At 44.9% G+C, this 24,630-nt stretch overlaps 2 pseudogenes; one reads left to right on the top strand and one right to left on the bottom strand.

Annotated features, from left to right (window-relative positions):
* Positions 1–9,793: 9,793 nt before the first annotated feature.
* On the top strand, positions 9,794–10,751 carry LOC130034155 (tubulin alpha-1C chain-like; annotated as a pseudogene).
* Positions 10,752–10,767: 16 nt separating this feature from the next.
* Positions 10,768–11,545, bottom strand: LOC130034154 (poly(A) polymerase alpha-like; annotated as a pseudogene).
* Positions 11,546–24,630: the final 13,085 nt, after the last annotated feature.

The following is a 24,630-nucleotide window of genomic DNA, read 5'->3' as shown; positions in this document are numbered from 1 at the left end:
TTGTGAGTCTCTTTTCCATTTTCTGCTCTTTTCGGGAGAGTCTCTGAACTTCATCTTCGAGCTCACTGATTCTGTTCTCAGCTGCTCTTACTCTGCTGCTGAGGCCTTCCACTGAGCTTTTCAATTCGCCTACGAGATTTTTCAGGTCTGACATTTCTGATTGCATTTTCCTCATTTCTGCCTTCAGATCCTCTTGTCTTCTATTGGCATTGCTTTCCATTGTTTCTTTTAATTCCCTAAGCATCCTAAGTAGCTCCCTTCTGAATTCCTTGTCAGAGAGGTTGTCTAACACTACAGTACTGTTGGTGTCATCTGGGCTAGACTCTTCAATATGAATGTTTGGTGGGCTTTTGCGTTGCTTTACCATTGTGAGAGGTGTGGTTTAGTCCTTCACGTTCAGTGTTACTATTCTGCTTGATATGCAGTGTGAGTTAAGATAGGCTTATGAGTTATTGGCAACTGTATTTCTAGTGGCTGAGCTAAAATAGAGAAGTTTCCATCTAAGAAGTTAGCTTATGGTTCCTATGGCATATGTAAGGGAAAATATTCGCGGCCGCGTTAGCGGCCGCGGCTCCGGAAAGAGTCCCTTGCACTGGGCGAGGAGTTGGGAATGTCTCCTGTTTGGAATTGGAGCCGTTCAGCTTTGTTGCCCAGAGCTGGGCCTCTGTGCCCGTCCCACGCGGCTCAGGGGTTGAAAACCGGCTGTCTCGGGGCTGTTTCTAGCTGCGCGTGCCCAGAGAGGAACCCAGGCCCTTGGGGGCGGGCTGTACCTGTTGGAATTGGAGCCGTTCAGCTTTGTTGCCCAGAGCTGGGCCTCTGTGCCCGTCCCACGCGGCTCAGGGGTTGAAAACCGGCTGTCTCGGGGCTGTTTCTAGCTGCGCGTGCCCAGAGAGGAACCCAGGCCCTTGGGGGCGGGCTGTACCTGTTGGAATTGGAGCCGTTCAGCTTTGTTGCCCAGAGCTGGGCCTCTGTGCCCGTCCCACGCGGCTCAGGGGTTGAAAACCGGCTGTCTCGGGGCTGTTTCTAGCTGCGCGTGCCCAGAGAGGAACCCAGGCCCTTGGGGGCGGGCTGTACCTGTTGGAATTGGAGCCGTTCAGCTTTGTTGCCCAGAGCTGGGCCTCTGTGCCCGTCCCACGCGGCTCAGGGGTTGAAAACCGGCTGTCTCGGGGCTGTTTCTAGCTGCGCGTGCCCAGAGAGGAACCCAGGCCCTTGGGGGCGGGCTGTACCTGTTGGAATTGGAGCCGTTCAGCTTTGTTGCCCAGAGCTGGGCCTCTGTGCCCGTCCCACGCGGCTCAGGGGTTGAAAACCGGCTGTCTCGGGGCTGTTTCTAGCTGCGCGTGCCCAGAGAGGAACCCAGGCCCTTGGGGGCGGGCTGTACCTGTTGGAATTGGAGCCGTTCAGCTTTGTTGCCCAGAGCTGGGCCTCTGTGCCCGTCCCACGCGGCTCAGGGGTTGAAAACCGGCTGTCTCGGGGCTGTTTCTAGCTGCGCGTGCCCAGAGAGGAACCCAGGCCCTTGGGGGCGGGCTGTACCTGTTGGAATTGGAGCCGTTCAGCTTTGTTGCCCAGAGCTGGGCCTCTGTGCCCGTCCCACGCGGCTCAGGGGTTGAAAACCGGCTGTCTCGGGGCTGTTTCTAGCTGCGCGTGCCCAGAGAGGAACCCAGGCCCTTGGGGGCGGGCTGTACCTGTTGGAATTGGAGCCGTTCAGCTTTGTTGCCCAGAGCTGGGCCTCTGTGCCCGTCCCACGCGGCTCAGGGGTTGAAAACCGGCTGTCTCGGGGCTGTTTCTAGCTGCGCGTGCCCAGAGAGGAACCCAGGCCCTTGGGGGCGGGCTGTACCTGTTGGAATTGGAGCCGTTCAGCTTTGTTGCCCAGAGCTGGGCCTCTGTGCCCGTCCCACGCGGCTCAGGGGTTGAAAACCGGCTGTCTCGGGGCTGTTTCTAGCTGCGCGTGCCCAGAGAGGAACCCAGGCCCTTGGGGGCGGGCTGTACCTGTTGGAATTGGAGCCGTTCAGCTTTGTTGCCCAGAGCTGGGCCTCTGTGCCCGTCCCACGCGGCTCAGGGGTTGAAAACCGGCTGTCTCGGGGCTGTTTCTAGCTGCGCGTGCCCAGAGAGGAACCCAGGCCCTTGGGGGCGGGCTGTACCTGTTGGAATTGGAGCCGTTCAGCTTTGTTGCCCAGAGCTGGGCCTCTGTGCCCGTCCCACGCGGCTCAGGGGTTGAAAACCGGCTGTCTCGGGGCTGTTTCTAGCTGCGCGTGCCCAGAGAGGAACCCAGGCCCTTGGGGGCGGGCTGTACCTGTTGGAATTGGAGCCGTTCAGCTTTGTTGCCCAGAGCTGGGCCTCTGTGCCCGTCCCACGCGGCTCAGGGGTTGAAAACCGGCTGTCTCGGGGCTGTTTCTAGCTGCGCGTGCCCAGAGAGGAACCCAGGCCCTTGGGGGCGGGCTGTACCTGTTGGAATTGGAGCCGTTCAGCTTTGTTGCCCAGAGCTGGGCCTCTGTGCCCGTCCCACGCGGCTCAGGGGTTGAAAACCGGCTGTCTCGGGGCTGTTTCTAGCTGCGCGTGCCCAGAGAGGAACCCAGGCCCTTGGGGGCGGGCTGTACCTGTTGGAATTGGAGCCGTTCAGCTTTGTTGCCCAGAGCTGGGCCTCTGTGCCCGTCCCACGCGGCTCAGGGGTTGAAAACCGGCTGTCTCGGGGCTGTTTCTAGCTGCGCGTGCCCAGAGAGGAACCCAGGCCCTTGGGGGCGGGCTGTACCTGTTGGAATTGGAGCCGTTCAGCTTTGTTGCCCAGAGCTGGGCCTCTGTGCCCGTCCCACGCGGCTCAGGGGTTGAAAACCGGCTGTCTCGGGGCTGTTTCTAGCTGCGCGTGCCCAGAGAGGAACCCAGGCCCTTGGGGGCGGGCTGTACCTGTTGGAATTGGAGCCGTTCAGCTTTGTTGCCCAGAGCTGGGCCTCTGTGCCCGTCCCACGCGGCTCAGGGGTTGAAAACCGGCTGTCTCGGGGCTGTTTCTAGCTGCGCGTGCCCAGAGAGGAACCCAGGCCCTTGGGGGCGGGCTGTACCTGTTGGAATTGGAGCCGTTCAGCTTTGTTGCCCAGAGCTGGGCCTCTGTGCCCGTCCCACGCGGCTCAGGGGTTGAAAACCGGCTGTCTCGGGGCTGTTTCTAGCTGCGCGTGCCCAGAGAGGAACCCAGGCCCTTGGGGGCGGGCTGTACCTGTTGGAATTGGAGCCGTTCAGCTTTGTTGCCCAGAGCTGGGCCTCTGTGCCCGTCCCACGCGGCTCAGGGGTTGAAAACCGGCTGTCTCGGGGCTGTTTCTAGCTGCGCGTGCCCAGAGAGGAACCCAGGCCCTTGGGGGCGGGCTGTACCTGTTGGAATTGGAGCCGTTCAGCTTTGTTGCCCAGAGCTGGGCCTCTGTGCCCGTCCCACGCGGCTCAGGGGTTGAAAACCGGCTGTCTCGGGGCTGTTTCTAGCTGCGCGTGCCCAGAGAGGAACCCAGGCCCTTGGGGGCGGGCTGTACCTGTTGGAATTGGAGCCGTTCAGCTTTGTTGCCCAGAGCTGGGCCTCTGTGCCCGTCCCACGCGGCTCAGGGGTTGAAAACCGGCTGTCTCGGGGCTGTTTCTAGCTGCGCGTGCCCAGAGAGGAACCCAGGCCCTTGGGGGCGGGCTGTACCTGTTGGAATTGGAGCCGTTCAGCTTTGTTGCCCAGAGCTGGGCCTCTGTGCCCGTCCCACGCGGCTCAGGGGTTGAAAACCGGCTGTCTCGGGGCTGTTTCTAGCTGCGCGTGCCCAGAGAGGAACCCAGGCCCTTGGGGGCGGGCTGTACCTGTTGGAATTGGAGCCGTTCAGCTTTGTTGCCCAGAGCTGGGCCTCTGTGCCCGTCCCACGCGGCTCAGGGGTTGAAAACCGGCTGTCTCGGGGCTGTTTCTAGCTGCGCGTGCCCAGAGAGGAACCCAGGCCCTTGGGGGCGGGCTGTACCTGTTGGAATTGGAGCCGTTCAGCTTTGTTGCCCAGAGCTGGGCCTCTGTGCCCGTCCCACGCGGCTCAGGGGTTGAAAACCGGCTGTCTCGGGGCTGTTTCTAGCTGCGCGTGCCCAGAGAGGAACCCAGGCCCTTGGGGGCGGGCTGTACCTGTTGGAATTGGAGCCGTTCAGCTTTGTTGCCCAGAGCTGGGCCTCTGTGCCCGTCCCACGCGGCTCAGGGGTTGAAAACCGGCTGTCTCGGGGCTGTTTCTAGCTGCGCGTGCCCAGAGAGGAACCCAGGCCCTTGGGGGCGGGCTGTACCTGTTGGAATTGGAGCCGTTCAGCTTTGTTGCCCAGAGCTGGGCCTCTGTGCCCGTCCCACGCGGCTCAGGGGTTGAAAACCGGCTGTCTCGGGGCTGTTTCTAGCTGCGCGTGCCCAGAGAGGAACCCAGGCCCTTGGGGGCGGGCTGTACCTGTTGGAATTGGAGCCGTTCAGCTTTGTTGCCCAGAGCTGGGCCTCTGTGCCCGTCCCACGCGGCTCAGGGGTTGAAAACCGGCTGTCTCGGGGCTGTTTCTAGCTGCGCGTGCCCAGAGAGGAACCCAGGCCCTTGGGGGCGGGCTGTACCTGTTGGAATTGGAGCCGTTCAGCTTTGTTGCCCAGAGCTGGGCCTCTGTGCCCGTCCCACGCGGCTCAGGGGTTGAAAACCGGCTGTCTCGGGGCTGTTTCTAGCTGCGCGTGCCCAGAGAGGAACCCAGGCCCTTGGGGGCGGGCTGTACCTGTTGGAATTGGAGCCGTTCAGCTTTGTTGCCCAGAGCTGGGCCTCTGTGCCCGTCCCACGCGGCTCAGGGGTTGAAAACCGGCTGTCTCGGGGCTGTTTCTAGCTGCGCGTGCCCAGAGAGGAACCCAGGCCCTTGGGGGCGGGCTGTACCTGTTGGAATTGGAGCCGTTCAGCTTTGTTGCCCAGAGCTGGGCCTCTGTGCCCGTCCCACGCGGCTCAGGGGTTGAAAACCGGCTGTCTCGGGGCTGTTTCTAGCTGCGCGTGCCCAGAGAGGAACCCAGGCCCTTGGGGGCGGGCTGTACCTGTTGGAATTGGAGCCGTTCAGCTTTGTTGCCCAGAGCTGGGCCTCTGTGCCCGTCCCACGCGGCTCAGGGGTTGAAAACCGGCTGTCTCGGGGCTGTTTCTAGCTGCGCGTGCCCAGAGAGGAACCCAGGCCCTTGGGGGCGGGCTGTACCTGTTGGAATTGGAGCCGTTCAGCTTTGTTGCCCAGAGCTGGGCCTCTGTGCCCGTCCCACGCGGCTCAGGGGTTGAAAACCGGCTGTCTCGGGGCTGTTTCTAGCTGCGCGTGCCCAGAGAGGAACCCAGGCCCTTGGGGGCGGGCTGTACCTGTTGGAATTGGAGCCGTTCAGCTTTGTTGCCCAGAGCTGGGCCTCTGTGCCCGTCCCACGCGGCTCAGGGGTTGAAAACCGGCTGTCTCGGGGCTGTTTCTAGCTGCGCGTGCCCAGAGAGGAACCCAGGCCCTTGGGGGCGGGCTGTACCTGTTGGAATTGGAGCCGTTCAGCTTTGTTGCCCAGAGCTGGGCCTCTGTGCCCGTCCCACGCGGCTCAGGGGTTGAAAACCGGCTGTCTCGGGGCTGTTTCTAGCTGCGCGTGCCCAGAGAGGAACCCAGGCCCTTGGGGGCGGGCTGTACCTGTTGGAATTGGAGCCGTTCAGCTTTGTTGCCCAGAGCTGGGCCTCTGTGCCCGTCCCACGCGGATCAGGGCGAGATTTTTTTTTAAAGTGCCATATTCAAGGCTTTTTCAGGGTTAGGAGAATGAGACCCATCATTGTTACTGGTATTTGGCATATTGGGTATACCACGGGGAGTTTGCCAGACTCTGCCATGTGGGCAGGTTGTAACAAACAATATGAAGTAAAATTGATTGTGATTGCAAGGGGGCATGCTAGGTGGTTGGTGGGAAACTGGGGACATTGGTGGAGGGAAGGGCACACTGGTGGTGGTATTGGCGTTCGAACATTTAATGCCTGAAAGAACTCTATAATGAACAACTTGTTGAATAATGGGGTTATAATAAATGTTTTAAATAAAAATACATAAAAACATCATCTTATGATCATAATCAGATAAAAGATAATGGAAACAAGATGCTAAGGAGAATTTTTCCAAGGAAATAAAAAAAATCTTGAGACAAAGTCTCAAGTAACAGATGCCCTAAAATCATTCTTTAATTGGGGGTACAGTGTTGAAAATAGACTTAATCAGAAATGTGGGTGGGAAGCCTAATGAACATATTTTTGAGCACCTAAAAGAGATTCAACTCAAATTCTTAAATGTTGGTGAGCCCAAGACTGCTAGCAAATTCTCTTTGAACCCAGTAATTACTTTCCAATGAGTGTTGATTTAAACATATATAATGAGGTCATACCCAGATTATTAGGAATGTTTCTTTATTCATGGGCTACAATTAATAGGCTACAGTGGGTGGAAATATTTTAAAAGAGGAGAAAATTGTTATTTCAGAATGCTGTAAGCAACAGAAAAACAAATCAAATAAAACTTCTAGAGTAATCTGATTCTTCAATTACTTTGGTATGCCCCAAATTCACAACCTTTCCATGTTAGGAAGTTTTGTTGTAGTTAAAAAAGTTAAAAGGCTAGAGAGATAGTATAGGGGTTAAGGGACTTCTTTTACATACAGCCAAATACTGGTTCTATTCTCTGCAATCATGGTCCCCTGAGCACCAAAGTGAACTAATCTTAAATTCAAGCCAGGTTTAACCCATGAGAATGGTATGGCACAGATACAAACACACACACACATAATAAAATGCTGAATATCTTCAGTTGGGGATCTTATTTCCATGTACATCCAAGATTGACACGATATACTTGTTATAAAAAGGAACCTAGGATGATGATGAAGACTATGACACAGAGGAGGACCCAGGTAAGAAAAAAGAAATACTAGAAAGAGAAGGAAGGACCTAAAACAAGCACTGCACCGCAGAGTGTAAGCTGCAGTAATTATTGTGTGCAATATGTCATTAAGGATTTGAAACACTATCAGGACAGAGTCCAGTATACAAGAGGTACTGCATTTGTCTTGTACATGGCCACCCCAGGTTCAATCCCCAGCACCTCAAAGCACAACCAGGAGTGATTCCTGAGAACAAAACCAGTAATAAGCTCTGAGCACAGCCGGGTGTTGCCTAAACAAACCAAAAGAAAAAATATTAAAAACATTATGATTTTCAATCACACTTCATTTAACAAACTTTTCCTAAGTTGCATTTAGCAGTTTATTTTAAACTCCTAAACGTTTTTAAGGGAATACATTCTTATAATTTCAGTAGTACCCCACTTTGTGTGAGGTGCAGAATTCAATAAATCCTATAAACTTCCATATTTTAGTTCACATGAAACACTTTTGTCACAGCTAAAAGAGTGTAGATTTCAAATATCAAACTTGGTATTTTTCAATTTGCTTAACACAAAGAAATAGTAGATTAGAAATGCTTCCTACAAAACCAACTAGACTAGTTCTTAAGCAAGATAGTATTACTTATGTCTTCATCACTATACACAGAAATGTAGTGAAAGGTATATTTTCAGGTAATTTATTCATTTTAAATTCACCATTTACAAAACTGCAGAATCTCAGGAATACAGCTTCACATTGCAGTATGTGTATAATTATCAGCAAGCCATCATCGGATGCCAAGTTTTGTCTAATACCAAAAATGACCCACTTCAAGGCACCAACTTCCCCAACTTCAAACTGCACTACAAAGCAGTAGTGATTAAAACGGCATGGTGTTTGACTAAAGATACCATGGGATAGAGTTAAATGGGATAGAGTTAAATATCCTGGCACAAATCCTCAAATATATGTTCAATTTAATCTTTGATAAAGTAGCAAGCAAGGCATAGATATGGGGGAAAATGGACGCTCTTTCACTGTTGGTGGGAATGCTGACTGCTCCAGCCTTTCTGGGAAACAATATGGACAGTCCTTCAAAAACTAGAAATTGAGCTTCTGTATAATCCCACAATACCACTTCTGGGAATATACCTCAAGGATGCAAAACAACACAGTGGAAATGATACTGTACCTATACGTTCATTGCAGCACTGTTCACAATAGCCAAAATATGGAAACAACCCAAGTTCCCTAGAACAGATGACTGGTTAAAGAAACTTTGGTATATCTACACAATGGAATACTATGCAGCTGTTAGGAGAGATGAAGTCATGAACTTTGCTTATAAATGAATAGACATGTAGAGTATCATGCTAAGTGAAATGAGTCAGAAAGAGAGGGACAGATATAGAACGACAGCACTCATTTGTGGAGCATAAAACAACATAATATGAGGCTGACACCAAAGGATATTAGATACACAGGACAGGAAGATTGCTCCATAGCTGGAAACCTGCCTCATGAGCAAAGGGGAGAAGGTAGCTGGGATAGAGAAGGGATCACTAAGAAAATGATGGCTGGAACAATCAGTCGGGATGGGAGGTTTGTGCTGAAAGTAGATAATGGACCAAACATAAAAACCTCTCAGTATCTGCAATACAAACCATAATGCTCAAAAGTAGAGAGAGAGTATGGGGAATATTGTCTGCTGTAAAATCTTATCACGCCGAAGGTTGTATTTTCACGGGCTCACTGGACGGCACTGTTTTACCGCCTGTGTTCGGTGCTCTTGAGCCACTGTGTGTGGCCTGGATCGGAATGGCTGTTGGCCAAGGGCAGACGGAAGAAAAAACGGGGGCCAGGCCGGTCTATATCAATAGTAGTTTATTCCAATCCTCTTCACTCCTGTCTTTCTCTGCCTCCTTCTCTCCTGGGCCCCAGTCTTGGAAGCTCTCTCCTTCTGGCTCTGACTCTGGATCTCTGAAGCCCGAGCTCTCTCACTTCTGACCCCTTTTCCGAGCTTACGTCTTAGTTTATATAGCAGTCACATAAGGCGGTGACATAAAGGTGGGTTGAATACTGACGAATCAACAAAGAGAGGTAAGACCACTCCTCCAGGAGATTAACTCAAGGATAAAATCTCATCTACAGAGATTACTTCAGATTACTAGGAGATCCACCCAAGGGTGGGATCCCAACAAGGGTGTGTTCTTCCTTCAGTTAGTAATCTACTTAAATAGTTGTAATAAATCTACTTCTAATATTTCTAGCAATGTCATTCTGTAGGAGCACAGTAAGAGATATAAATTTAGTTTGGATCTTCCTGAGAACATCTCACTATACATTTCGCAGTCCTCAGGCCAGGTTAATCTTCCTAGCTCCAGCAGGGTCCTAGTCTCGTCGTTACTTACTTTTGGATCATGACAGCATTTGTCCATGATCATGCCCTCAACTTATAGTTGAGTATCGTGGCTCTTTGGCCTGGCCCATTTCGATGCCAGGGTAGCTCACTGCTTGCCCTGGGTCCATTCAGTCCCTCGTCGGGACCCTGCTTTTGGGGTGCTAGGAACTAAGAAATCAGATGCCCAGGAGTAAATATTATTCGGAGTCAATCAACTCCCAAGTTACAAAGCATAATATTAACTGTCTTCCTGTGTCCACACAGAAAGGACATTGCTTACAATACAAGTTCAGTGTTCTTAGATGGGTGTGACCTGACAAACCTAAGCTACCTGAGGAAGGACAAAAGAGTGTTATCCTACAGTCTGCCATGGAGGCAGGGGGTGGGTGGGAAAGGGGGGGTATACCGGGTATATTGGTGGTGGGGAATGTGCACTGGTGTTGGGATGGGTGTTTGATCATTGTGTGATTTTAACCCAAACATAAAAGCTGTAACTACCTCATGGTGATTCAGTAAAAAAAATAAATAAATAAATTCGCACTGGCACCTACTGCCAGCTCTTCCACCCTGAGTAGCTCATCACAGGCAAGGAAGATGCTGCCGATAACTATGCCCGTGGTCACTACACCATTGACAAGGAGATCACTGACCTCATCTAGCACCGAATTCGGAAACTAGCTGACCAATGCACCAGGTATCAGGGCTTCTTGGTGTTCCACAGCTTTGGTGGGGGAACCGTTCTGGGTTTATTTCCCTGCTGATGGAACGTCTCTCTGTTGCTTATGGCAAGAAGTTCAAGCTGGAGTTATCCATTTACCCAGTCCCCCAGGTGTCCACTGCTATGGTTGAATCTGACAACTCCATTCTCACCACCCACACCAACATGGGGCACTCTGATTGTGCCTTCATGGTGGACAATGAGGCCATCTATGACATCTGTTATAGAAACCTTGATATTGAGCGCCCAACCTACACTAACCTGTACCACCTTATTAGCCAGATTGTGTCCTCTATCACTGCTTCCTTCTGATTTGATGGAGCCCTGACTGTCAATCTGACCAAATTTCAGATGAACCTGGTGCCCTACTCCCGAATTCACTTCCTTCTGGCCTCGTATGGCCCTGTCATCTCTGCTGAGAAAGCCTACCATGAACAGCTCACTGTTGCAGAGATCACCAATGCATGCTTTGAGCCAGCCAACCAGATGGTGAAATGTGACCCTCGCCATGGAAAATACATGGCTTGCTGCCTGTTTTACCGTGGTGACGTGGTTCCCAAAGATGTCAATGCTGCTGTTGCCACAATCAAGACCAAGCACAGCATCCAGTTTGTGGATTGGTGTCCCACTGGCTTCAGAGTTGGTATTAATTACCAGCCTCCCACTGTGGTTCCTGGTGGGTCCTGGCCAAAATCCAGCGGACTGTGTGCATGCTGAGCTACATACATAATTGTGAAATATTCTTTCAAACTAGTGTTTTAGTATAATTTAAACACATATCATTTAGAAAAATTTATTTACCAGAGTATATAAATTGCTTTTGAATATTTCTATATTGCTATTGCATTTGGATATTAGCATAGCCCAGGAAATATCACCAAAGTAAACCTAACATATTGAAATAGATAACGTGTCATTTGACCCACAGTTTAACAGCTCTCAGAGTTAACCTAAAGTTGTCAATTTTTGGTACTACATATAAAATTTCATCAGATACCCTTTGACCATTAAGACTTCTTATGCAGCTTATATCTAAATGTTTAAGCAGACTGTTGTCTCATAGGTACAAATCTTCTGGAATAGTCTGCAGTGTTAATCTTACAAACAAAAATAACAATCTCTATCCCATCAAAAAATAGTTTAATAGCTAGTACAAATGTCTCTATTAAATCTTCACTTAACTCTTCACTTCTTGTAATTTCAACTTATCGTAGAATAGTTGAGGAAGTCACCTTGATGAACATGTCTTGATATAACACATAACATCATTAATGGTACATTATGTGTGTACTCCTAATCTGTAAGAATCAAGTATCAAATTTTTCCTCCAACATTTTCAATTATGGATTGTAGATGATTCATGCTTTCACTGATTCTCATACCCACTCATTTACTAAGTTATTCAATTTCCCCCAAATTAAAATCCTGCTCTTCAATATCTCATCGTCTTCAAAAATCCCAAAGGACTTCAGTCTCAATTAGTTTCTAAGTATTTAGTCTTCCTGGGGGCTGCAAATCTGATAGGAGAGGTAATGACATACTGCTCTGGTGGCAGTTGTGTTTATTATGATGCCTGCATTATAACTTGAAACAGCATCTTCATTACAGTGGTTGACATGGCCCAGTCACCGCCAAATACAAATACTACTATGCTTCTTCCCTGGGCATGTTCCACTGAGGCCAGAGGGAGGGGGGCCTACCTCAGCACTGAGTCCAATCCCACTCCCAAACTTGCTACTTTCTAAACTAGTGTTTCCATATCCTTCACATTAATACCTAAAAGAGATTATGCAAGTTTTTTGTGAATTATCCATATAGTTTTCCATAAGAGCCATGACATATTATGTTCTCACCAACCAGATACCTATGTCCTGTTTCTCTAGATTCCAGTTGATGTGTTCTTTCCACTGGGTACTGAAATAGTCCATTCTCACTGTGTGAAGCCATGTTGATTTGTATTTCCCCACATATTAAGCAAAGTTCAGCATATTCTTCACATGGCTCTAATCTGTGAGTCACTGACTGGTACATCTTCTTTGGAGAAGATTTAGGTCTTTTACTTCTTTAATAATATCATTTTTGCTCTTTTGTTGATATATGTGAGTTTTTTATATATTTCAAATATAATGATCATTTTGAATTGTGACACACAAATAATTCTCCAAATTGTGTGAGATACCTTTGCTTTTTTTGGTATTTACTAAGGCTAAGTCAAATATTTTTAAAAGTGATGAGGCTGCATTTATTGGGCTTTTGTTTGTTTTTGTTGTTTTCCCCAGGCCATTGGAATTGAGTGTCAAAAGGCATTGCTGAGGTTACAACCAGGACTGTACAACACAGGTCTTCTCCTATGTATATTAGGGTTGGAATCTAATATCCAAGAGTTCAGTCTATTTTGAATGAATTCTTCTCCCCCTACCCCACTTTATTTAAACACTATGGTTTACAAAGATGTGTTACAGACATTCAATATTCCAATGCAAATCCCATCACCACTGTCACCTTCCCTCCACCATTGTCTCCATTTTCCCACCCACCAAGCCTGCTTGCGTAGCAGGAACACAATAATTTATTTTATATTGATTGTTATAATTAAATAACTGGATGATAAAAATATTTCCATAGAAGAAAATTTGTGAAAATTGTTGTATCTGACCATAGAAGCATTAAGTCCTTGTTTGAGGGTTTACTAAGCTGTTGTTGCGACTTAAATCTTCTATGTTAATGGGTTTTTTGAGCTGAGATTTGTTGACTTCTGTGTTACATTTTTATCCAGTCTGGCGTGCTACTACTGTAAGAGTTATAGACTTTCAAGAGGTTGTGCAACTATGAATGGATCTGTGCACTCAAGAAAATCCAAAATTTTTTACTGGGCAGTCCAACTAGAGGCATAGTAGTGGCTTTAGGGTGTGGGAGCAGCTGCTGGGGCTTTTTGTTTGGGAGGGAGCTGGCCTGTCCCACTCTGAGATGTCCCTTGAGGTTTATTTTGAGAAGGTATTTTAATGTCATTAAATAGCAAAACTATTTCAGTTTTTGCAGGTGATCTCCAGTTTTCCTAGGTCATTTTTAAAAGAGGCTTTCCTTTCTCCAATTTATAATTTTGGCTCTGATGTCATTGACTGAATATCCATATATGTGTGAGTTTATTTGGGTGCTCTCTAATGTAATCCATTTGTGTCCTGTTGGATTGCAATTGCTCCACAGTGTACTTTGAAGTCAGAAGTTTGCTGACCCCATTTCCATCATGTTTTCTAAGGCCTACTTTTACTATTAAGGGTTTTTAGTAGTTTCACAGCAATTATGGGCTTCTTTGTTCTATTTTATTAAAATGTGCTACTAATATTTTGACAAAGATTATAATACAGTTCTAGTTTCTCAAAGGTAGGGTGGAATTTTAACAAGTAAACATTGTGCATCCAATGTTTATGGGTATGATTAAAAGATCTACCCTGGCAAGAAATATCTTACATCAGATATTTTGTATTAACAGTCAATAGACATAAAGTCAAAGTGATGTTATTAATAAACCTTTTTTAAAGTTTATCTTCATTTTATAGTTTCATGAATGCATTTTAAACTATGACCAAGTCAGATTTTGTATCTTTCTTTATACCATCTAGGACTAATGTGGTAAGCCTATATCAGGTAAATTTGTTGAAGGAGAATTAAAACTGAAAAGGGAAAACAGGGTCTGAAGTACTTATTTTCCAAATGTGGCTCCAAATGGGATGATTTAGGACTGTAAGAGGTCTGGGGTGATGAGTCCAGATCCAGCCTAGGTTTCAGGAAACAGGGGAAAAGATGACTTTCCTGAAAGTTAAAATCAACCTTAAAATCAACTTGAAATGGTTACAGGCAAACTGATCAGAACTATGTCCCTTTCTGTTGATTCCGACTGAGTGGTAATATTAGTCAAAAGTGTAAGGCGCATGGGTAGTGGGGAAATAATACAGATACATGGCACCATTTAGATTAAGTTTTCATTTGGTTTCTGGATCACATCTGGTGGTCCCCAGGGCTTACTCAGGGCTCTATACTCAGGGATCACACAACTGGTAGTGCTCTGGGTATGATATGGAATAGCACCAATTGAGCCCAGGTTGGCCAGGTATAAGAGAAGCATACTACACACTGCATAATCACTCTGGCCCCAATTTTTTTCTAACATTGATGATTATTAATTTGAACATTTAACATTTTGGGGCGGGGCATACCTGGAGATGCACAGCTTTTTTTTTTCTTTTTGGGTCACGCCTGGTGATGCACAGAGGTTACTCCTGACTCATACTCTCAGGAGTTACTCCTGGGGACCATATGGGATGCTGGAAATCGAATCTGGGTCAGACACAGGCAAAGCAAATGCACTACCCACTGTGCTATCATTCCAGCCCCTGAACATTTAACATTTTGAAATGTCATCAAAATCTATTTCTCCACCCTGTCACAAATGTATGCATTCTGGTTGATCTCTCCATACAGGTAATTCACTCCCCATCCCTTTTTTACACTTCTCTATTTTGATTTTACAGTAATTGAAAAGAAGAGAAACATAAAATATGCTTATCCACCTCTGTCCAAAGAACTTGCCAGAAAAATCATGCTGCTAATCATAGAACCTCAATCATTTAAAAAACGGTAAGAGCCACCTTTAAACACAGTCAAAAGAAAAATTCTAATGTAGCACAGCAGTAGGGCGTTTGCCTTGCGCACAGCCAGCCCGGCCAAGCCGGGTTCGATTCCTCCACCCCTCTCGGAGAGCCTGGCAAACTACTAAGAGTATTCAATATGCCAAACACAGTAACAAGAAGTCTCACAATGGAGACGTTACTGGGCCTGCTCGAGCAAATCGATGAACAACGGGAGGACAGTGACAGTGACAGTGACAATATATTTTGGGGGTTGGACCACACCCAGCAGTGTTCAGGGTTTATTCCTGGCATTGTGCTCAAGGATCACATTGGGCAACACTAAAGGGACCATATGGGGTGCCTGCCATACTATTGGTCTGCCCCAAATTTAATACTTTTAAAGGAGAGTGTGAGACATTTGGAAGGACCAACCCTAATTAAGTATGTGCATATTTTTCTTCAATCTTCTTTTCATAACGACATTTAATGAAACACTGGGGCTTTTCCTATTTTTATTTGTTTTTGCTTTTTGGGTCACACCTGGCAATGCACAGGGGGTACTCCTGGCTCATGTACTCAGGAATTACTCCTGGAGATGCTTGGGGGACCATATGGGATGTTAGGAATCGAACCCAGGTCCGCCGCTGTGCTATTGCTCCAGCTCCACTGAGGCTTTTCTAAACAGGATAGCAAATATTTCAAGACAGATGAGTTGTAGCTATTGCCTAAGCAGAGTGGTCTTAAACGATAATGTTTTAAAGCATGCATATTGTTACATATGTAATGGGGCTATAAGGCATATATAACAATGTGTTTTTAATAAATTTAGCAATGTAAAGAGATACCAGAAATGAAGAAGCAGATGATATTTGATACCTCCTGAGGAAAGAATGTAAAAAGTTAAAATTACATGTCTATTGAGGAATTTCTTTTATTTTGGAAAGAAATTTGGCCACATCCAGAAGAACTCAGGGGAAAATACCTAGCTCTTTGATCCTCTTGTAGGTGGTCAGAGTATCATTCTCAGTAAAAATGATCAAAGAAGGGTTAACAGCACGTAAGGCAAACACTTATACTATCTCTGTGACCCGTTCTGTGGTATTACTTAGACAACTGAGTGGATACATGGGCACTGAGGAGCCTCATAATGCTATAGCAATACTAAATAAATACTATAGCAATTATATAGCAATATGAGCTCATAGTATTGCTATAGGTTTGTGTATGAGAAAAAGCAGTAAATGAGACACACCTTTAAAACCTAGACGGGAAAGTGGATGAAAAGTTCACTTATCAGTGAAAGGGAAAGTGCATGTCCTAACATTTGGGAGTAGAACTGCTTCAGTATTTCAAGGATAGGTTCCTGCTTTCTGCCTGAGCTGCAGATATAGGATCCACCCACCAATCATTACCCTAAAATCAAATGAGCAGAATGAAATATAAAGGAATAAAACTTATAGAAGTATGTGTATCTTTATTTTGAAGTTTGCTAGTGGAACATGTAAGAGAAATTTTCTTTCTAAAATCAATAAATATGTGGTAAATATCACTTGATCACTTGATCACTTGACATCCCGTTATTCATCGATTTGCTCGAGCTGGCGCCAGTAACGTCTCCATTCATCCCTGTTGCATGCTAGTGTAGCCCAATGGCATCTGCTGGCTCCAGGAACACAAAACGCCTCAAACCGATCATTAAGGGTCTTGACAAAGAAGTCTGACCATCTTGTAGGTGGGCAGCCACGCGATCTTTTGACATCTCGTGTAATGCAGTCCATAATACCTCTAATCCAGCGGTCATCTCCAAATCACATTATGTTTCCAGCCCATCTGATTTTTGTCACTTTGGCAAATGAGGGAGCATCCCTGATTCTTGATCATTTATAAGGTCGGAACTCCGGATTCTTTCTCACATTTGAGTGAAGCATGATACTCCAAGCATAACTCTTTCGATTCCTCATTGGGAGACTCGAATAGCGTTCTCATCCTGTTTTCATAGGGCCCAGGACTCTGAGGTGTATGTTAATGTAGGAAGAACAGTGGAATCGAAGTGATGTGCCCAAAGCCAGAGAGTCTTAGTCCTCTTAGCTATTTCTTCAATGCTCTTGAAGGCGTTCCATGCCACTCTCTTTCTTCTGCGCAACTCAGGTGCCAGGTCATTTGTCATGTTGACTTCTCGACCTAGGTACACATAACAGTTGCATCCAAAAATGTTCATTCTGTTAAGAACGAATAGAACATCAGGAATGAGACGGTTCCTCATAAGCATTGTCTTTGTTAGATTCAGCTGTATTCCAACCTTTTCACAGTCGAAGTCGGCCAACATTTGTGCCACTTGACTAATATTTGGTGTTATTATAATGATGTCATCACTGAGTACCTAAGAACAGATGACTGGTTAAAGAAACTTTGGTACATTTACACAATGGAGTACTATGTAGCTGTTAGAAAAGACGAAGTCATGAAATTTACATACAAGTGGTACTACATGGAAAGTATCATGCTAAGCAAAATGAGTCAGAAAGAGAGGGACAGACATGGAAAGATTGCATTCCTCTGGGGGAATATAAAGTAACAAATTGGGAGACTAACACCCAAGAATAGCCAAGATAAGTACCAGGAGGTTCACCCCATGGGTTGGAGGCCAGCCGCACATGCTGAGGGAGAAGGCAGCTCAGATAGAGAGGGGAGCACCAAGTAAAGGGTGTTGGGAGAACCCTCCCAGGATGAGAGATGCATGCTGAAAATAGACTATAGACCGAACATGATAGTCACTCAATGCCTCTTTTGCAAAACACAGCACCCAAAAGGAGAGAGAAAACAAAAGGGAATGCCCTGCCACAGATACGGGGGGGATGGGGGGTGGGAGGGATACTGGGACTAGTGGTGGTGGAGAATGGGCACTGGTGGAGGGATGGGTACTCAATCATTGTATAACTGAAACCCAAGCACAAAATTTTGTACGTCTACAACTGTACCTCATGGTGTTTCACTAATAAAAATTTTAAAAAAAGAATGATGTCATCAGCGAATCAGAGGTGGTGTAGTTGCGGACTGTCTATCTTCACTCCCATTGCTTCCCATTCCAGTCATCACATGATGTTCTCGAGGGTGGCACTGAAGAGTTTCGGTGAAATGGTATCACCCTACAGTACCCCTCTCTTAACAAGGATGATCACCTTCTTGTAGAATGGTGAGCTCCTGGTAGTGATTCCGTAATACAGCTCATGGAGGATCCTGATGTATTGAGTTTGAATGCCCTGTTTGGCTAGGGCCCCAATGATCACTTCAGCCTCAACAAAATCAAAGGCCTTCTTTAAATCAATGAACGTTAGACAGAGCAGCATATTGAACTCCTGAGAAACCTCAATGAGCTTGGGTACCATGTGGCTATGGCCAATAATGCTGAATCCTTTTTGGAAACCGGCTTGCTCGCATGGTTGTCCTTCATCTAGTTTTCTGTCAATCCTATTCAGGAAGACTCAAGTAAACAGCTTGTAGAAGACAGACAACAGGCAGATCGGGTGATAATTGCCAATGTCATGGATGTCTCCCTTCTTGTACAGTAGTATAGTCCTGTTGGTTTTCCAAAGGACGGAACCTTGCATTCAGACAGGTAGCATGTGATGAGCCGAGCCAGTGTATTGAAGAATACTAACGGCAGGTTCTTCAGGTATTCGGGTCTGACCTTGTCTGGGTTGCGTGCTGTTCAACGACAAAATGGTATGTCAGATTTCGGAAGGGAGAACGTTGGTAATGACATATCTATCCTGCAGAATTTGGTATGTGGGCAGGTGGACATGGCTATCAAAGAGATCAGAATAGAAGTCATGGATAATCTTCTCCATTGCCCTTCTGGAAGATGTGATAGATCCATCAGGATGTTGGAGGGCAGTCATCTTGGTCTTGTCATTGGCGAAGGAAAGGCAGGCATTGCAAATGCTTTTCCCGGCTTCGGCTGCTTCGGCCAGCACTGCTGCTCTTCTCTCTTTGAGGTCTTTATTGCTTCTCTGCACTGCTTTGTAAGCTTGGATGTTCACTTATAGTTGCCTGAGGCTCCCGCCAAGCCACGTTGGTGAATGAGCTCAATAGTTTTCAAATACAGGTGTCTTTTTGTGGCTTTCTCTCGGCGATCCTCGCAAAATCATGGAGGTCCTGTACCAGATGATCATATTCCTTGTCAATGTTGTCAACGATGGCATCTTCCCATGTTGCTGCAATAGTGCCAAAGAGCTTCCAGTTGGTGGTCGTTCTGAGAGTTCTCTTCTTAAACTTTTCAACCCTTTCTCCCTGCTCTGTGAAGGAGAATTTTTCACAAAGGAGATGATAGTCCGATCCCGGTTGGAATTTTGGTACAACAGCTACATCAGTCAGGCATAAATGTCAAATGAATATAATGTGTTCAATTTCTCTGTGGATCCGTACACCGGGAGACTCCCATGTCCAATGTTTAGATTCAGCCTTCTGGAACTGTGAGTTACTATAGATGATCTTGGTCGACATGATGAACTCAGACAGTCTCTCGCCCTGTTTGTTCCATTCTAGGCCATGGATCACAATGTGGATTTCTTCAGCTGATCTTCTCGGTCCTATCTTGGTATTAAAATCACCGACAATGATCTTGTAGAGGTGTGGTCTTCTTTATAGAACTTCTCCAGCGCCATGTAGAACTTCTCAATTTCTCCTTCATCATAATTTGATGTTTTTGCATAGATAATGAAGATAGAAACTGCTAGCAGTGAGCCACATCTATTCAAGTGTAATTGTCTGATTCGGGTTGTTAGGCATTTGAATGAATCAATGCTTATGGCCAAGTTCGTGTTGACAAGGACACTAACACCACTGATGCCTCTTTTGTTGCATGTTCTGAGGAACAGTTCTTCTCCAGTGTCAAAAACGGTGTGATGTGATTGATGCCTTCTCGTCTCGATCAGACCAATGATGTCGTACTAGGTCCTCAATGGATGCATCTGATGCCAGCGTACATGCCTTGAAAGTACAGTCAGTTCTGTCTTTCTTCATTTTGGCAGTCTAGTTTGGCCTTGAGATTTTATCAGCCTCTCCTTCCTCATCCTTCTTAACACTGACATATTGGTGGCTTTTTAAGGGTCAGGGGAATGAGACCCATTGTATTTATTGGTTTTGCATATCAAATATGTCACGGATAGTTGCTATGCGGGCTTGATATTCTTGGTAGCTTGCCAGGCTCTCTGAGAGGAATAGAGGCTTTTAGTGCGGCCTCTAATTGCCCTTGCAGGTGTTCCCATGGTTCAAGCCATATTTGAGCCCTATCAAATGTGGTGCAGTAATCTTGGAAGTTGGTTATTGAGTGTCTTATGATGTGTCTTCTGTGTGTAATCCCTGGGCTGCCAGGAGGTTGGTGGAAGCAGACAGGGCAGGGTAGGGTGGGGCTTCTGGTTTTAATCCCTTGGTCTCCAGAGATTGGTGGGAGCAGGTAGAGGATCTCTGTTCTCTGGTCCTGTTAAGCTTGAATTCCAAGGTCACAGAGTTCCGCTTACCTGGTTCTGTGGGGCTTCACTTGTGAGTCTTGGCCTGAGCATCCAAAGAGCATCCTAGAGTGTGGTGGCAGCTGGGTAGTGGAGGTACCATATGTGGTAAATATGGTTACCTTAAATAATTTTAATTTAAAGTCTGTCTCCAAAATGCTATTTTGAATGTTATATGTGGAAATTTTATGAGTATCTAGGGAAATTATCAATATGATAGATATTCCTCACTCAATCACTGTCTCATCAGAGGCTTCCTGTGTTCATAAATTTGAGCATTTAAACTAATGACATTTGTTTTCTCAATATTTTAACTATTCTCCGACTTAGAGAAAGCAACTGACTTTTTGTAAGTGATCTGTGTTTCTTTTGTTTGGGGGCCATACTAAACTGTAGTCAGTTTACTACTAGCTCTGTTCTCAAAGATCACTCCAGATGGTGCTCTTTGGACCACATGTGGGGTCAGGGACTGAACCAGAATTGGCTACATGAAAGAGAGGGGCATTACCTCATATTACCACTTCAGAAATGATAAGACTTGTATATGATTTAGTATTTACATTATTCCAGGCACCATTCTCAGAGTTTCAAACATAGTATACCATTTGGTATTTACCACTTCAAAAAGTGCATAGTGGGAAAAGGAATAATTAAAAGATGTTAGCTAAGTGGAAAATATTCCAGATCATAAAATAAATAAATAGGAGTGGTTATGTATAAGACATTGGAGTGTAAGTGGGGGACAGTTGTGAAACATAAATTCCAAGATGGAGGCTACCATAGGACAATCAAGGGCAGAGTTTGCATGAAAATTATTCAGAACACAAAAAACAGGGGTTCAGGTACCACTGGCACCTATTTCTCAGAATTTCTTCTTGCAGGTACAGTCATCTAAGCATTGAAAGCAGACATGAAAATTTAATTTTAATTAGAATTCTGTGACCCCTGAACAAACTCTATGCCTAAAAATCAAGAGACATGATAAACCTCACTGATAACTTTTAAATGTGATCATATTTGTTATATATTGTGACACTTGCTACTCACAAAGATCCTATATGGTGTGATAACTATTATACTTTTTAGAAGATGAAACAGAATTAGAGCGATTCCTTACCCTAAGATACACTGCAATTAATGTCATCAACAGAAAACATTCTGAATGTGACAGAGAATATGGACCTGCGATCTATAGCCAATTTATTGTAAAAGAACAGAATTCAGAAATAGAGCTTCTACAGACTGCCATTAAAATAAAAGCAGACACACAGAGCAATGAAACAGAATTGAAAGTCCAGAAATAAACCTCACACATATGGAGAGTTGATTTATGACAAAGGATGCAAGAGCATAAATTGGAGCAAGAAAAGAGGTAGTGCTGTAATATGACACATATATAGTACATGTCTACAATATATGAGATCCTTGGTTCCATCCATACAATTAAAAAAAAAGAAAAAGAAAAATGAAATAGAAGAGGAAGTTCTTTTAAACAAATAGTGATGGGAAAACTGGATAACCATGTGAAAAAGAATGAAAATGGATCATTATATCAGCCAAGCATCAAATTATGACTTCGATGTTAGTGTCAGAGAGATAATAAAGGGGAAAGAGCAAATGGCTTGCATGTGATGAACCCCAACTTGATCCTTAAACCACAGGTTCCTCCAAGCACCCTGGGTGCAGCCCTGGAGGCCCGAGAACAACCAGAGTGATCTGTGATCCTGGCAACACAACACCTGAGCAGCACGGTATTTTCTGGCTGACACATTGCACTGCAGGCCCAGTTGATCCCCAGGCCTCCTGAGCACTATTTGGGAAGTCCAAGTAGTAAATTAAAAAAGACTCAGCAGTTATACCTGAGTCTATAAAATACATCAAAGAAAATGCAGGCAAAGCATTCCATGGGTTGGTTTCAATGTTCTCTGCAGATTCATTTGACTACTTCAGAAAAAGCAAATTAAACCAATAAGATTACACAAAATTAAAAGGCCAGTGTCCAGTGGAATAAACTACCATGGAAATTAAAAGGTATCCCAGTGAATGGGAGAAAATCTCTGCATAACATACAGATATCTGATAATGGATTAATATGAAAGCTATTTTTAACTTTTAATAATACTCTTTATTCTCTTAATTTCCTTTAAATTTTTATTATTTATTGAAGTTTGCTCGAGCGGGCCCAGTAACGTCTCCATTGGAGATTTTGTTGTTACTGTGTCTGGCATATCAAAGTTTAGGCTTTTACAATAGTGTTAAATTTCATGGTATACAAAGTTACAATACCCAACAACCACCAAAGTGCCCACCACTCTTCACTGTCCCTAAGTCACCTCTAGTCAGCTCTTCTTTGTCATCCCTCCACCAGTATTCAGTAGCACTGTAGCACTGTCCTCTCGTTCATTGATTTGCTCGAGTGGGCACTAGTAACATCTCACAACAAACTGTGAGACTTGTTGTTACTCTTTTTGGCATATCGAATACGTCACTTGCTAGGCTTTGCCTGCAGGTGAGATATTCTCGGTAGCTTGCCGGGCTCTCCGAGAGGGGCGGAGGAATCAAACTCGGGTCAGCCATGTTGGCTGTGTGCAAGGAAAAAGCCCTACCCGCTGTGCTATCGCTCAATTCAGTAATTGGTTATTTTATTCAATGCCAAGGGTTTGACATTATTAAGTACTATCTATTCTCTTGTTTTGCCTATGTTTCATAGATGGGTGACAAAATCAGTTATTTATTCTTCTCCCTCTGACTTACTTAACAAGAGACCCACCAATTCCATCCAAAATTCAGCAATCTTCAAGAATTCTTAATTTCTTACAGTTTACACAGTATTCCATTGCATATATAAACCACAACTTATTAACTCATGTACCCATTGTTGAACATTTTTGTTGCATCGATATATTGACTGTTGTATTAATTGCTGCAAAGAACATTGGTGCGCATAATGTCTCCAGGAATTAATGTTTTTGTATTTGGGGATATATACCAATAATTGGGACCATTGGGTCACTGGGGAAGCCTAGTATTACTTTTCTGAGAAATCTCCCTACTGCTGTCCATATAGATACACCAGACAAAATTTCCCACTAAAAATGGATGAGTATTCCTTTATCAACCCCACCAATACTTCATGTTTCCAGTTTTGTTTATATCTACCATTCTCACTGGTGTGAGATAGTATCTCAATTTTTTAATTCAAGAACTGTAATTTACAAAGTTATTGATAGTTCAGTTTTAGGCATATAATATTTCAACACCATCCTACTACCGGTGTTGGCTTCCCTTCAACAGTGTTCCTGTATTCCCTCCCCACCCCAACCTCCATCCTGTCCGAACCTGATGCATATTACCAAGTTTTTGTAGTTGCAGCTTAGATCTCATGTTTTTGACTTGCAGTTCCCGAATAATAAGGTGAACATTTATTAATATGCTTACTGCCAGCCATATATCTTCTTTGGGAGAGGGTTTATTTATCTCCTTTAACCATTTGGCTATGGCATTATATAATTATGTTTGCTGAGATTTATGAGTTCTTCATAAGTCTTAAATATTAGCCCTCTGTCATGTTGTGTGTAAATATTTTCTCCCAATATAATGGGTATTTTTTGTAGATTGTCATAAAAAGATTTTTAAATCTGATACAAATTCATCTGTTTAATTTTGGGATTTGTTGCCTTTGCCCCTAAAGTCAAGTCATTGAAGACATTACAAAGTTACATTTCCCGGAGAGTCCTGCCTGTTTTCTTCAATACAATTTATGGATTCTGGTGTAATCTCCAAGTCTTTAATCACTTTGAGCTACCTTTTGCAAAATGTGTGAGATATAGTTCCATTTCTATTCTTAGCATGTGGGTATTCAATTTTTTTGGGCTTTTTTGGGTCACACCCAGCAATGCACAGGAGTTACTCCTGGTTCATACACTCAGGAATCACTCCTGGCGGTGCTCGGGGGACCATATGGGATGCTGGGAATCGAACCTAGGTCAGCCATGTGCAAGGCAAACGCCCTACCCGCTGTGCTATTGCTCCAGCCCCGCTATTCAATTATTAGCTGCACTATTTGTTGAATAAAATGCAATAAAAATTTAACAAAACAACTACAATTGGGGAAACATATCGAACAGTTTACCAAAGAAGATATACACACAGACAAGAGTTCCATGGATAAAGCACAATTATACCCACTATCAAAGAGAGGCAAATCAAAACAACCAATGCTGATATGGTTGGAGTGATCAACTGTTAGTGGGAGTGTAAATTGACCCAGTCTCTATAAAGTATAGAATTCCTTCCAAAAGTAACGAGTATTAACTTTGACCCAGCCAGTCTACTTCTGAGTATCTAGCCCCCACAAAAGCACGAAAGCAAAGAAATAAACAAGTTTAACTGAAATTGTTTGATTAATATTTAATTAATTTTAAAATAAGTAAATATTTGCTTTAGAAATATTTACTTAATATATATTTAATTAATTTAAAATTAATTTAATTAATAACTTTTTAAAAATT

The sequence above is a fragment of the Sorex fumeus genome, unplaced genomic scaffold (genome assembly GCF_029834395.1).
Source record: "Sorex fumeus unplaced genomic scaffold, SorFum_2.1 ptg000058l, whole genome shotgun sequence".
Classification (NCBI taxonomy): Eukaryota; Metazoa; Chordata; class Mammalia; order Eulipotyphla; family Soricidae; genus Sorex; species Sorex fumeus.
The sequence above is the reverse complement of the archived record's forward strand: the minus strand, read 5'-3'. Positions and strand labels throughout refer to the sequence as shown.